Below are 12237 nucleotides of genomic sequence, written 5' to 3' on the forward strand. Positions count from 1 at the left end.
ATCTCCGGGGGCACCTGGGTGGCTCAGTTGGTTGGGTGTCCAACTTCGGCCCAGGTCGCGATCTCGTGGTCTGTGGGTTCGAGCCTGGTGTCAGGCTCTGTGCTGTCAGTTCAGAGCCTGGAACCTGCTTTGGATTCTGTGTCTCCCTCTCTCTGCCCCTCCCCCACTCACACTCTGTCTCTGTCTCTCAAAAAATGAATAAATGTTAAAAAAAAAATCTTCTGTGATCACAGATCTCATGATTAATTCCAAAAGAACAGCACTGTGAACGGTACTGTCCTTTCTGTCTCACTTGGGTGCCACAGGGGCTGCTGGGTGGTGCTGAATCGCCCTGTGGCCAAAGGGTGGTGTGGGGGAGGCCACATGTCTCTACCGCCTAAGTAAACATGGGCAAGTCACTTATCTCGAGGCCTCTATTTTCTTAATCTGGAAAATGGAGATAACACAAGCCTTGCCTTTTTGTCAGAGGTTCTAGCGAAAAAAAAAACCCAAAAAGGATATAAAGATGTTTTGAAAAATTTAAGGTGTTGTGCATGTATAAAGTACTTTATAATTTTTAGTGTTATTAAAAAATCACAAAGCAAGAATTGTGAGCATTGCTGCTTCTGTTCCCTCTGATTTGCAAATTAATTGAAAATGAATTCCCACCAAATTTGCATATATCCAAATTCATGTCTTCTTTTTTCTTTTAAAAAAAATCTGTTAAAAACTGTTTGGAAGATAGTATGGAATTTCAGTATATTCACAACCTTTTTTCCCCCCTTTGTGGGAATGCAATTGGCATCAGTGTTTTTATTCGTTTATTTTAAAAATTTTTTAAAAATGTTTTTATTTATTTTTGAGACAGAGAGAGACAGAGCATGAGCAGGGGAGGGGCACAGAGAAAAGGAGACACAGAATCCAAAGCAGGCTCCAGGCTCTGAACTGTCAGCACAGAGCCCGACGTGGGGCTCAAACCCACAGACTGTGAGATCATGACCTGAGCTGAAGTTGGATGCTCAACCGACTGAGCCACCCAGGCGCCCCTGGCATCAGTGTTTTTAAAGGCTGAGGTGAGTCTGGCCAAAGTAAGGAAGTTTTATTTTATGCAAAAAAGCAAAATACAAAGTAGTTTATACAGTATTCTATAATTACACAGTTGTCAAACCTGTGCCCAGAAAAAATGTCATGGAAATAAAGCAGAAGCCTAACAATAAAAAAAAATAAATAAATAAACAACCTGGTACAGAAGATAAATGGGCCAGAATCACACAGGACCCTATCATAACGTGGTCTGCTGTTTTTATCAGAGTTTAGATAACTTTCTCAGATTAAAATGTTTCTCCAACTGTAGCAGCTGTTCACAGGCAAAATCTGATAGATTAGCCTGCAGAGACTATAGAAATGTGCTAATCTTATCCCTTCAATGACAGCATTAAAATAGGTCTGTGTCATATAGTCAGAAGTTTATAATAAATGGCAGACTCATACAGCAGAAGAATGATTGTATTGGAGGGGAAAGCATTTTTACCCTGGGCCATTGGGAAAGTAACTTCTTTTAGCATGGGCCTCAGTTTCCCCATTTCCCCTGGGATAGAGTGGACAGTAAACTCTAAAGGGCCATCCAGGGCCAATATTCTGTGTTTTGGCCTTAGTGCCAAAGTCATTCTCAGGACCACCGGAAGTGAGGCCATGAGTACACATGGCAACACCTGGCATCGACAGGTTCTGTGTCCTGAGACAGCAGATCCGTGTTCTGAAATACTAGTGTCAGGTCCAAATCCAATCTGTCCTTTGGTGAGATGTACTCTACTCCGGATGGGACGCATCAGCCCAAATTGGGAGGCTCTTTTCCCAGTGCTTAAAGGGGTGGGTGCAGCCTTCTCTCTCAAGGCTGTCTGGCCACCTCCCCAGCATACGTATAGCAGCTGACCCCTAAGTGTTTGTTAAACACTGAGTTGTGGTTTCATAATGTATTACTCACTTGGTTTCTCCTTTCAGACTGCAAGTGCTTCGAAGTCAGAGGCTCATCAAATTCAAATTCATCTCTCTCTTCCCCATAACCCCCAGCGCACACATGGGACCAAGCATATAGTAAGAGCTCCGTCGATGTGAATTCGTACACTTGAATGATGGCCACCACCCATCTTTGCTGAAATAGCTATTCTTGCTCATGAAGGACCCCGGGCTACCCTAGATTGGCCCCGGTATCTGCCTCTTGCTCACCAATGGGAGGAATGGGGGACACAGCTTGCACTTCTCTGGGGGGGCGTGGACAGCCAGGAACTAAGTCCCCAAACTCTTGCCTGTTTTAACTAAAGACCACACGCCTCATGACCTCAGGCTTTTCTTGCTTTGCAGGCTTGTTTGAAATGGCTTTTGGAATATATACTACCCTGCAATGCACGAGGCTATTCACAGCAGCTGTGTTGCTAGTAACCTCAAACCAGAAGCAAACCCGAATGTCCATCAGCAGGAGAATGGGCAAATGAAATTCATTATATCCTTACTAGAAAATACCACTCAGCCATAAAAAGGAGCAACCGACATGGATGAATCCTAAAAGCATGCTATGTGAAAGAAACCAGACATAAGAGAGTACATACTGAATGCTTTTTTTTTAAATTCAAATGCAGTTCTAAAACAGACCAAATTAATCCAGAGTGATAGAAATAGGAACAGTGCTTGCCTGGGGCGGGGGGTGGGGGGGGGGGGGTTGGGTGGAGTGCGGCGGTTTGCCTGGAAAGAGGGCACAAGGGAAGTTTCTGGGTTGATGGACATGTTCTATATCTTGACTGGGGTGGTGGAAACACAGGTTGCACTTGTCAAAACTCAGTGAACTGTACATTGAAAAATCTCTCCGTTGCATTGTTGGTTAAATTAACCCTCAATTAACCACCCCCCCTGCCCCCCCTGCAACATTTGGAGCTGAACCTTGCTGGCCTTTCAGTGGCTGGCTGGCTGTCTCCCGGCTCAGACACAGGGAAAGACTCTGTGATGCCTGCAGCCGCGGCTGTGCGCTATGGATCTCCTCACATCCGCTGGGGGCGGCCCCAGCACGTGGCCCATTTCTCATCCAGGCACTTTGCTGGCACTTTGTGAATGCCTGTCTCTCCCTGGGCTCTCTCTTGGGGCCCACGGAAAACTCCCATCCTTCTCCCCCCCAAGCGCCTCTTCAGATCTCAAGTTCTCCCTGTGTTTTCTCTTCTCCAGGCTAATCCCCAGTTTTTCCATCCATGCTTCATTGAACATGGTTTCCAAACCCTTCCTCTTTGTGGGTCCCTCCTCTGGATATGTTCCAGCTGCCCCAGGCCCACTTAAACGATTCTGTGAACACTTTGGCAGACAAACTCGACTTCTCCCTCCAAAGTGATTTCAGCAGGAGGAGGCAGGCTGTGAGCCATTGTCAGAACGAGCCAACAGGTTAAACTGGTTTTTTTTGTTTTTTTGTTTTTTTTAACGATGGAAGGGCAACAAGAAGGTGGGAATTCCTCAAAGGCCCCTGTGAATGATTGACATACATTTAAGCAGACAACGTGTCTGTGCGATGCCAGGGGGCTGATACATTAATAGATATAATTTGTAGGCTCCCAAGGAGAGGTTAAGGAGGAGCGGACAGATTCCTTTGAGCCGACTTGGTGCCCCATGTCATCTGTCCCCCGCCTTAATCAAGTTATCATATCAACCCAGTGTCTCCTGGACCCCAGCTCTCCGTCTGAATGAGGAAAAAATTTGCAGACAAATTTCTAGCAGCAGGAAGTTGGTGCTCTCCTGCGAGGTTGGATAAAAAGTACCTGTAACCTCTCCAGGCCTCCCTTCTGCTCCTGCTGGGAGTTCAGTTCAAGTGCCTCCCTTATTTGATTACGCCTCTCAGGCCTTCTCTGGTGTAGGTATCTGATTCACTGGCGTGCCCACAGGCTCCCTCTGAAGCAGAAAACATTAGAGTTACTCTTTTGTGAAATTACGGGGAAGCCGAGTGGGCCAAGCCCTCACGCAGGGTGTGTGTGTGTGTGTGTGTGTGTGTGTGTGTGCATGCAAGGAGACACACAGATGTGTGGAAAGAGAGGAATGCTCTTTGCTAGCAAATGTGGCATTGATTTATATTCGCTTCCTTTAGTCACAGAAGAACTGAGGGGCATCTCCAAAGTTCTCACGATAAGAAAAAAAAAGGTAGAGAAAAAAGGCTCCTGCCTAAGCACTATAGATCATTATTTTTTTTTTAGTGTTTGCAAAACTTTATAACGCATAATTTGCAAGCAGTGGACTGAATTCTATTATCGATTTCTTTGCTTCATGCCTCTGTAATTCAAATTATTGTGCTGTACAGTATTTTATAATAAGGATACATATTATGATGCTGTTTGTAACTGTTTTCATCCAAGGGTATTACTGGACGGGTTGATGTGTTGGTAGGTTTATGGATACCCAGCTCTCCTAAACACGACTTGAGGAGTGGACAAAAGGAGTGTAGGGCATATGTGTTGTAAGCATGTGCCTACTCTGGATTGCTTTTTTTCTCTTACTGGTTTTCTTTACAAAATTAAAAAAAAAAAAAAAAAGGACATCTATTTTCCCGCAGAATCGCCAAAACACAAAAACCCCGAAAAATTTTGCAAGGCAGTATGTTGGATTCGTTTCAGGAAATAGTAACCTAATCAGGGAAAATAATGGTAACGTCTATACATGGGCAGGTGCCCAGGACACCTGGGAATCTCGCAGTTTAGCCTGCAGCTTCGGGAGGGCTCTGGCGGTGGAGCGGTGGTCCTGCTGAAAACTCAGGACGAAATTAGACGTGTCCGGCTTGCAAGGACAGGGCTGGGCTGGTGAGCGATGGAGTTATCATTCATGTATTCATTGCCGAGAGGACAAAAAGGAAACACAGCCTCCGAGCTACAGATGCTCTCTTGATTTATTCCCTTGAACAGGCCAGGGGCTTAGGAGCCCGATGTCTTGGGGCTCGCTAGCGGTCTTTAAGGCGAGGAGAACTTGGCCCGTGAGTTGCCGCGGGGGACAGGGGCGCCCGCCGAGGTGGCGGGGCCGTGGGGCGGGCCCCTAACCGCCTTCACAGCCTCTTGCCCGGACGCCACCGGTTAAGCGGCCTCGCTGCACAGAGGGGCGCCCCAGCTGCAATCGGGAAATAAATTTGATTTTCTGAATTCCTTGGCAGCTGGTGACAAAGGGCCAGGTATGGCGCCGCGGCGGGGGTGAGCTTTGCAGGAGGAGGTCTAGGGCCGCACAAAGGCCGGCCCGCCCCCTACGCGCCACTGCCTGCGCCCCTGGGGTCCCACCGTCCCGCGAAGGCCCGCCCTCCGCAGGCCTCCAGCCCCGGGGCTCTGGCGAGCGGCCCGCCGGCCTCCCTCCCTGCTCGACCAGAGGCTCCACAGCGCTCCTGGGCTGGCCGGGGCCGCTGTCCCCGCAGCTTGGCCTTGCCGCGCTGGGGCTGTGTTCAGGATACACCCCTGAAGGAGAAGGGGCGCCTCACTCTGTCTTAGACGTGGGACTCCAAGGGCCTCTGCTGGGGCCACCAGCGGCAGTGGACTTTTAAAGCTTGAATCAGTTCGTCAAGAAATGTCCACAACTCCCTGGTCTAATTGGGCCTTTTGCTAGGGTATTGGAGGGGTCACCAGAAATCCCCCCAGGCTCGATGAACTGCTGCCCCCCCAACTAGGCTTCTAAGGGCAGGAATTAATGCTTCATTCATTCATTCATTCAGAAACATTCCCTGAGCACCCCAAACCCTGTGCTGATCTCAGAATGTCTTGGCCTCCTCAGGCCCCTGTCTGTCTTGCCCCCGGGTCTCCTGCGGTGACAGCACCTGTCAAACTCCCCTGGAACTCAAAGCATCTGGCTCCCTACCGGCACAAAAGGCGCTTGCGGTACAAGCACAGACTTGCCCTCCGCACCCCCCCCGCCCCCCCCCCCCCGCCCCGCCCCGCCCCCCACTGGATGTGTGTGGGCCATATTTCCTCAGCACCGCCCTGGAACATTCTGAACAGCCACCAACCACCTCAGACGCTAGCCAAACTTCGGTCCTGTTCCTTTCCTGTCCAAAATGAGGCAGTTCGTAATGTCGATTTTCTTTATAGAGGATGTCAGGATTCCAGAAAAGCAGGCTTGGAAACGTGGCAGATAGCATACAGCTTACTAAGGCTCTTTTACACCCCAAGCAAATCTGTACGTAAAATGAAAGCCCAATATCTTTAGCTGCTATTAAAACACAAGCGACCGTATTTATTTTTATGGCAGAAATGGGGCTTCCCTGCTCGGCTAGTTCTTCCTCAGGCGGAATTCATTCTGGCAGATTCTTCTACTTGATCCTTTCTCCCAGAACCTCCACCGTGAACGAATGATCCCGAAGCCTTTTGCTCCATGTCCCTAGAATCTATCTCAGAGGAGGCCTCGTTTCTGCGGGAGCCATTTTATTTCCGGTTGATCCCTAATTAAATTCAGTGCAATGCGGGACCCGTGTGCAAACGTGGACGTGTGTGTGTGAGTATGGTGTTTGCACACAGCAGGAAGAAGCCCGGAAATGAGGCCTGATTAAATGAGAATCTAAGTATAGAACAGGTACCCTAGGAGTCCTAGAAAGAGAAATTATTCTCAACCCTGCACGGTGGCAGCAGCTTACAATGTGTTTGTCTATGTCCTAACGGATCAGTTTTATTTATTTATTTATGTGTAATGCTGATAACATATGAATGTAATTATCCTACTCACAGGACGTCAGGTTCCAACTGCTTCATTGTATTAGATATCTATTGCTTTGGAACAAATTGCCACAAATTTGGTGGCTCAAACTACACATACTTACTATCTCATGGTTTCTGTGGGGCTGGGGTCCAGGCGCAGCTTAGCTGGGCCCTCTGTTTTAAAGTCTCTCACCAGGCCCTAATCCAGGTATTAGCTGGGGCTGGGGTCTCATTTGAAGCTTGACTGGGGAAGGATCCTCTTCCAAGCTCCAAGCTTCCAAGTCTAGATTCTCATCTCAGACTTTTACTCTATGTTCTTTCCCTCCTAGCATACCTCCATAATACAAGCTTAAAATTTGCCAAACTTCTGCTTCTGGAAAGCAGGCCGTGGTCTCCATGCGGAAGTCTTTACTGGCTCCCCCATAACCAGTGTGGTCTCCTACTAAGGAATTCAAGGAACCACAGTTTCCCTGTCCCTCACAAAATATCCCTAAACCCAAATGATAGAAAGAGTCCCCTTTCCAGATCATTTAATTTTTTTTTAACATTTATTTATTTTTGAGACAGAGAGAGACAGAGCATGAATGGGGGAGGGTCAGAGAGAGAGAGGGAGACACAGAATCCGAAAGAGGCTCCAGGCTCTGAGCTGTCAGCACAGAGCCCGATGCGGGGCTTGAACTCACGGACCGCAAGATCATGACCTGAGCTGAAGTCAGTGGTTTAACCGACTGAGCCACCCAGGCGCCCCGCCTTTCCGGATCATTTAAATGAGAACATTTTAAGGATCTCCAGGTATCTTCGTCCTCCCCCCGCCCCCTGCCCCACTCTGCTGTAACTCCATGTAACAAATGAAAAAAGTGAGGTCTAGGAGAGGGAAGTGATTTTCTCAAGCTCACGGTTCTCTGTAACACATTTAAAGCAATCCCAGATAATGTAGTGACGTGAGTAGCCAGTCATAGGAAGGGCTCGGTCTCCACAGCATCCTGAAGCTTGGGTCCTCAGTCCCACCCAGGCCCTGAGACCAAAAGGAAAACAATCAAGTAAACAATAGTTCTAATTCCAACAGGCCATGGTGCCTTTGAGGGAAAGAGCTACTCGTAAATTCTGGACAAAGAAAAGCTGCTTAAACAGTTGATTCCCTAGGGACCGCCCACCACTGACAGACACAGCAGGGTGTAATGGGACCTTAGCTTTGCCTCTGTAATATCTGTAAGATTACAATCCCACCTCAAGAAATGGGAGTTAAGACTAATTTGACACGAAAAGTGTGTGTGTTGGTGGACATTTAGGCTCTTTCCATCATTTGGCTACTGTTGAGAGTGCTGCTATAAACATTGGGGTGCAAGTGCCCCTGTGTATCAGCACTCCTGTATCCCTTGGGTAAATTCCTAGCAGTGCTATTGCTGGGTCATAGGGTAGGTCTATTTTTAATTTTTTGAGGAACCTCCACACTGTTTTCCAGAGCGGCTGCACCAGTTTGCATTCCCATCAACAGTGCAAGAGGGTTCCCGTTTCTCCACATCCTCGCCAGCATCGATAGTCTCCTGATTTGTTCATTTTAGCCACTTTGACCAGATGGATGAAGATGTGGTTTCTATATACAATGGAATACCACTTGACAATGAGAAAGAATGAGATCTGGCCATTTGCAGCAATGTGGATGGAACTGGAGAGTGTTATGCTAAGTAAGATAAGTCAGGCAGAGAAAGACAGATATCATATGTTTTCACTCATATGTGGATCCTGAGAGACTTAACAGAAGACCAGGAGGGGAGGGGAAGGGGAAAAAAAAAGACAGGGAGGGAGCCAAACCATAAGAGACTCTTAAAAACTGAGAACAAACTGAGGGTTGATGGGGGGTGGGAGGGTGGGGAAAGTGGGTGATGGGCATTGAGGAGGGCACCTGTTGGGATGAGCACTGGGTATTGTATGGAAACCAACTTGACAATAATTATATATATATAAAGAAAAGAAAAGGAAAGAAAAGAAAAGAAAAGTGTGTGTGTGTGTTTCTGAGGCTGCCCAGTCTTGTCTTACCTCCTCTCTGCACTAGAAAAGAGTATCTTCTGACCTCCAGTCACTGCATTTGGCCAGTTTCCTGGCAAAGTTATGAGCAAAATTTCCTCCTCCACTTGTGTTCTTATGAAGGAGGCCTCTGGCTGCATTCACCTTCCATTGCTTAGGGGATAATTGAAGGAGCAAACGAAACAGGGAATAATGAGTTTTGTGCCTGCTCACGTTGAGTTTAAGAGCCCTGGGGTTATCTCTTTGCTGGCTTTGAAGAGCCCAAATCACTCTGTTTGTTGGAGAGGTCCAGAGAATATGAAGAGGTTGCCTTAAATCATTCCGATCCTGGGCTGCCTTCGTTTTCTCTCCTGGACCCAAATGGACTTTCCGAAGTCACTTGTTTTCCAACAGAAACCAAAAATATACTTTGGAAAAGCCACCATCAAATCATTTGGGAAAAAAATAAAGGAAGAACATTTGTCTTAGCAATAAGACTGTCTCTTCTAGGGTACAGAGAGAGAGAGAGGGAGAGAAAGTGGGGGAGAGGCAGAAAGAGAGGGAGACACAGAATCCGAAGCAGGCTCCAGGCTCTGAGCTGTCTGCACAGAGCCCGAAGCGGGGCTTGAACTCATGAACTGTGAGATAATGATCTGAGCTGAAGTCGGACGTTTAAGCGACTGAGCACCCAGGCGCCTGAAATGTTTCTATTTTAAATCAAGTCTACATCAGTAGTAGAATAGTGGGGCTTGATTTTCAGGGCCTTTAGGCCCACTGACCTTACTGTTTTCTTTCTTTCTTTCTTTTTTAATGTTTATTTATTTTTGAGGTTGGGGGAGGGGGAGGGGCAGAGAGAGAGAGAGGGAGACATAGAACCCAAAGTATGCCTTAGGCTCTGAGTTGTCAGCACAAAGCCCGTGGCGGGGCTTGAACCCACGAACTGTGAGATCATGACCTGAGCAGAAGTCAGACGCTTAACCCAGGCGCCCTTGACCTTCCTGTTTTCTAAGCGAGGACGGTCAGGAGTCTGTCCCTTTACACAAGTTGCTCTCTGTCCCTGGAGTAGCTTCCATCTCCTCTCTGACACTTCTTCCCACCCACCTGTTAGGGGCCACCTCCCCTGTGAAGCCTGTGACTGGTACTGAACCCCCCCCCCCCCACACACACACACACTGTCCTCTCCGTGCACAGGGGCAGCTCCTTCCTTCTGGTGGTCTGGTGTTCTCACAGCCCTCCCCCATGGCGCTCCCTGCACCTTGACTATTTTGCCCCAGGACACCGTGATGAACGGGAGAGAGGGAATTTCACATCATGAACTTTCATTTTTCTTTGTGTCGGCCTTGCAGTGCTTACCGTACTCATATGGCTCATGTCCCATGAGTGGATGAATTGGTAAAGTGCTCTGTGGAACATCTCTGACTTGGTAATTCTCAATCTGTTAACCAATGGCCTACGGGCGTGCTTGTGTCTATGGAGCAAAATGCCTAACAGCACCGAGTTGCTGTGTGCAAATACGTGCTTTAAGGGACAGATGGGCGCCCGGGTGGCTCAGTCAGTTAAGCTCACGACTTTTGGTTGGCTCAGGTCATGATCTCACCCTTTGGGGGATAGATCCCCATGTCGGGCTCTGCGTTGACAGTGTGGAGCCTATCTGGGATTCTCTCTCTCTCTCTGTCTCTCTCTCTGCCCCTCCCCCACTCACATGCACTCTCGCTCACTTTCTCTCTCTTTATTTTTACATAAACATGAAAAAATTAAACAAAAAAATAAAGAAGACCACCAAAGACTTCCAGGTGGAAATGTAGCCCAAATGAATTGGAGTACTCTTGGAAATCAAAAGGGGATCATGCCCCTTACTCTTCCATATTCCTCATCGTTCCCTACATTTACCGAACACTCAATGTGTCCAGACTGTATGCTAGGGATCTTACCTAAATCATCACCAACTCCCTTTGAGTCGGTCTTGTTATGCTCATTTTACAGATGAGAAAACTGAGGCACAGCAATGAAGTAATTTACCCTAGGACTCCTAGCTCGTGACAGAGGCAAGTGTTAGAGTCTGAGCTGTCTGACTCCAGAGCTCCACTCTCAACCCCTGAAGAATCACGGAAGCTTTGTCCCGGGTATACATTGGCGCTCACTGAGCATCTATGACACACTAGTTCCTGGTGGTTCAAATACATAGATGGAAGAGACCGGGTCACTGCCCTTGAAGTTCCCTAAGGAGGGGTGCGGTTGGAGCTCAGGCAAGCACACACATTGTTGTCATAAGAGATGAAATGAAAGTGTCTTAAAGAAACACATGCGACGAGGAAGGAGCATGCAGCATCTGGGAGATGAATCAAGAGAGGCTTCTTGTAGGAGGTGGCTTGGGAGGTGAGTCTGGAAGGCTGGGGTGGGGGTGGGGATATATATCAACAGATCCAGACAGTGGCTGCGGCAGAGAGAACCAGCAGGCCCAGACGGGAACAGAGGGACGGGAGGCTGGGAGGTGAGGTGGGGCCAGCCCACTGAGGCCCCTGCCAGCTGCAGTGAGGGTGCCTCCAATCTGGTAAGCAGAGCCAGGGGCTATTTTAAATGAGCAGGTCCAGATGGAGGAAGCTCAGCCTGGTGGGTCTGCAGCTCCAACCACGAGTTCAATGTCTCTGTTAAACGAGTTCCAAACGTGTCCCTTCTTTCTGAAGCTTCTGCCTCCACTGTGGGTGTGTAACAGTTACCTACTCAGGCTCCCACATCCCCAGCCCACCTCCATTCCCTTCTGATTTTGATTGGAGAGATTCTGGGGAACTTTATTACCCTTCACGTATTTGAAGGCGGTCGGTTGCTCTTTTCTCAGTCCTGCCTGCCGGAGCCTCTCTGGTCCCGTTCTGCACTCGTCCGCTCAGCAACCTTTACCTGCACCTCTGCTTCCCCGCCGCCCGCCACCCCATGGACCCCCATGTCTTCAATATCACACAAATGGTCCTTTTGGCCCCTCCCAGCCCACGTAAACGTTATTGAAATCCCGTTGTCTATAAAGCGAGTAGAAACTCACTCATGAGAATCTACTTAATGGCTTGGAAACGAAACACTCACTGCCCAAGGGTTAAACCCACACGGTGTTCGTGGACGGGACTTGAGGTTGCCATTTCTGGGACAGGTTGTCTTCCAGGTCTGCCTGAACGTGACCAGTTGTGTTGGCCGTCCAGCGAGGAGACCTGGTGCCTTCTCTCCTTCCCTGTGCCGCTAGCTGGGGCGCTTCCAAACCTCCCGCCGGAGCTCTGGTCACACCTCAAGAATTCGGTGCACCCACTTCTCCTCTCAGTCCCGTGGCTTCTGTTTGCTCATGCCTTCTCCTCCCTGTGGCTTACGGAGAGTGTATGGCATTCCAACACAGTCTTTGAAGGGGGTGTCTGACTTATTCATCTTTGGAACCACTCTGCCTGGTGCCCCGCACACAGGAGTTATGCACAAAGTGTTTATTGACTTGCTTCTTCCCAGTTCACTGGGCTTCATGGATTTGAAATCTGTTTCCCAGCACTCCTCGGGTGGCTTCACCCACGAGAACAGTCCCAGGCATCCTGGC

This window comes from Leopardus geoffroyi, chromosome C2 (genome assembly GCF_018350155.1).
Source record: "Leopardus geoffroyi isolate Oge1 chromosome C2, O.geoffroyi_Oge1_pat1.0, whole genome shotgun sequence".
Lineage (NCBI taxonomy): Eukaryota > Metazoa > Chordata > Mammalia > Carnivora > Felidae > Leopardus > Leopardus geoffroyi.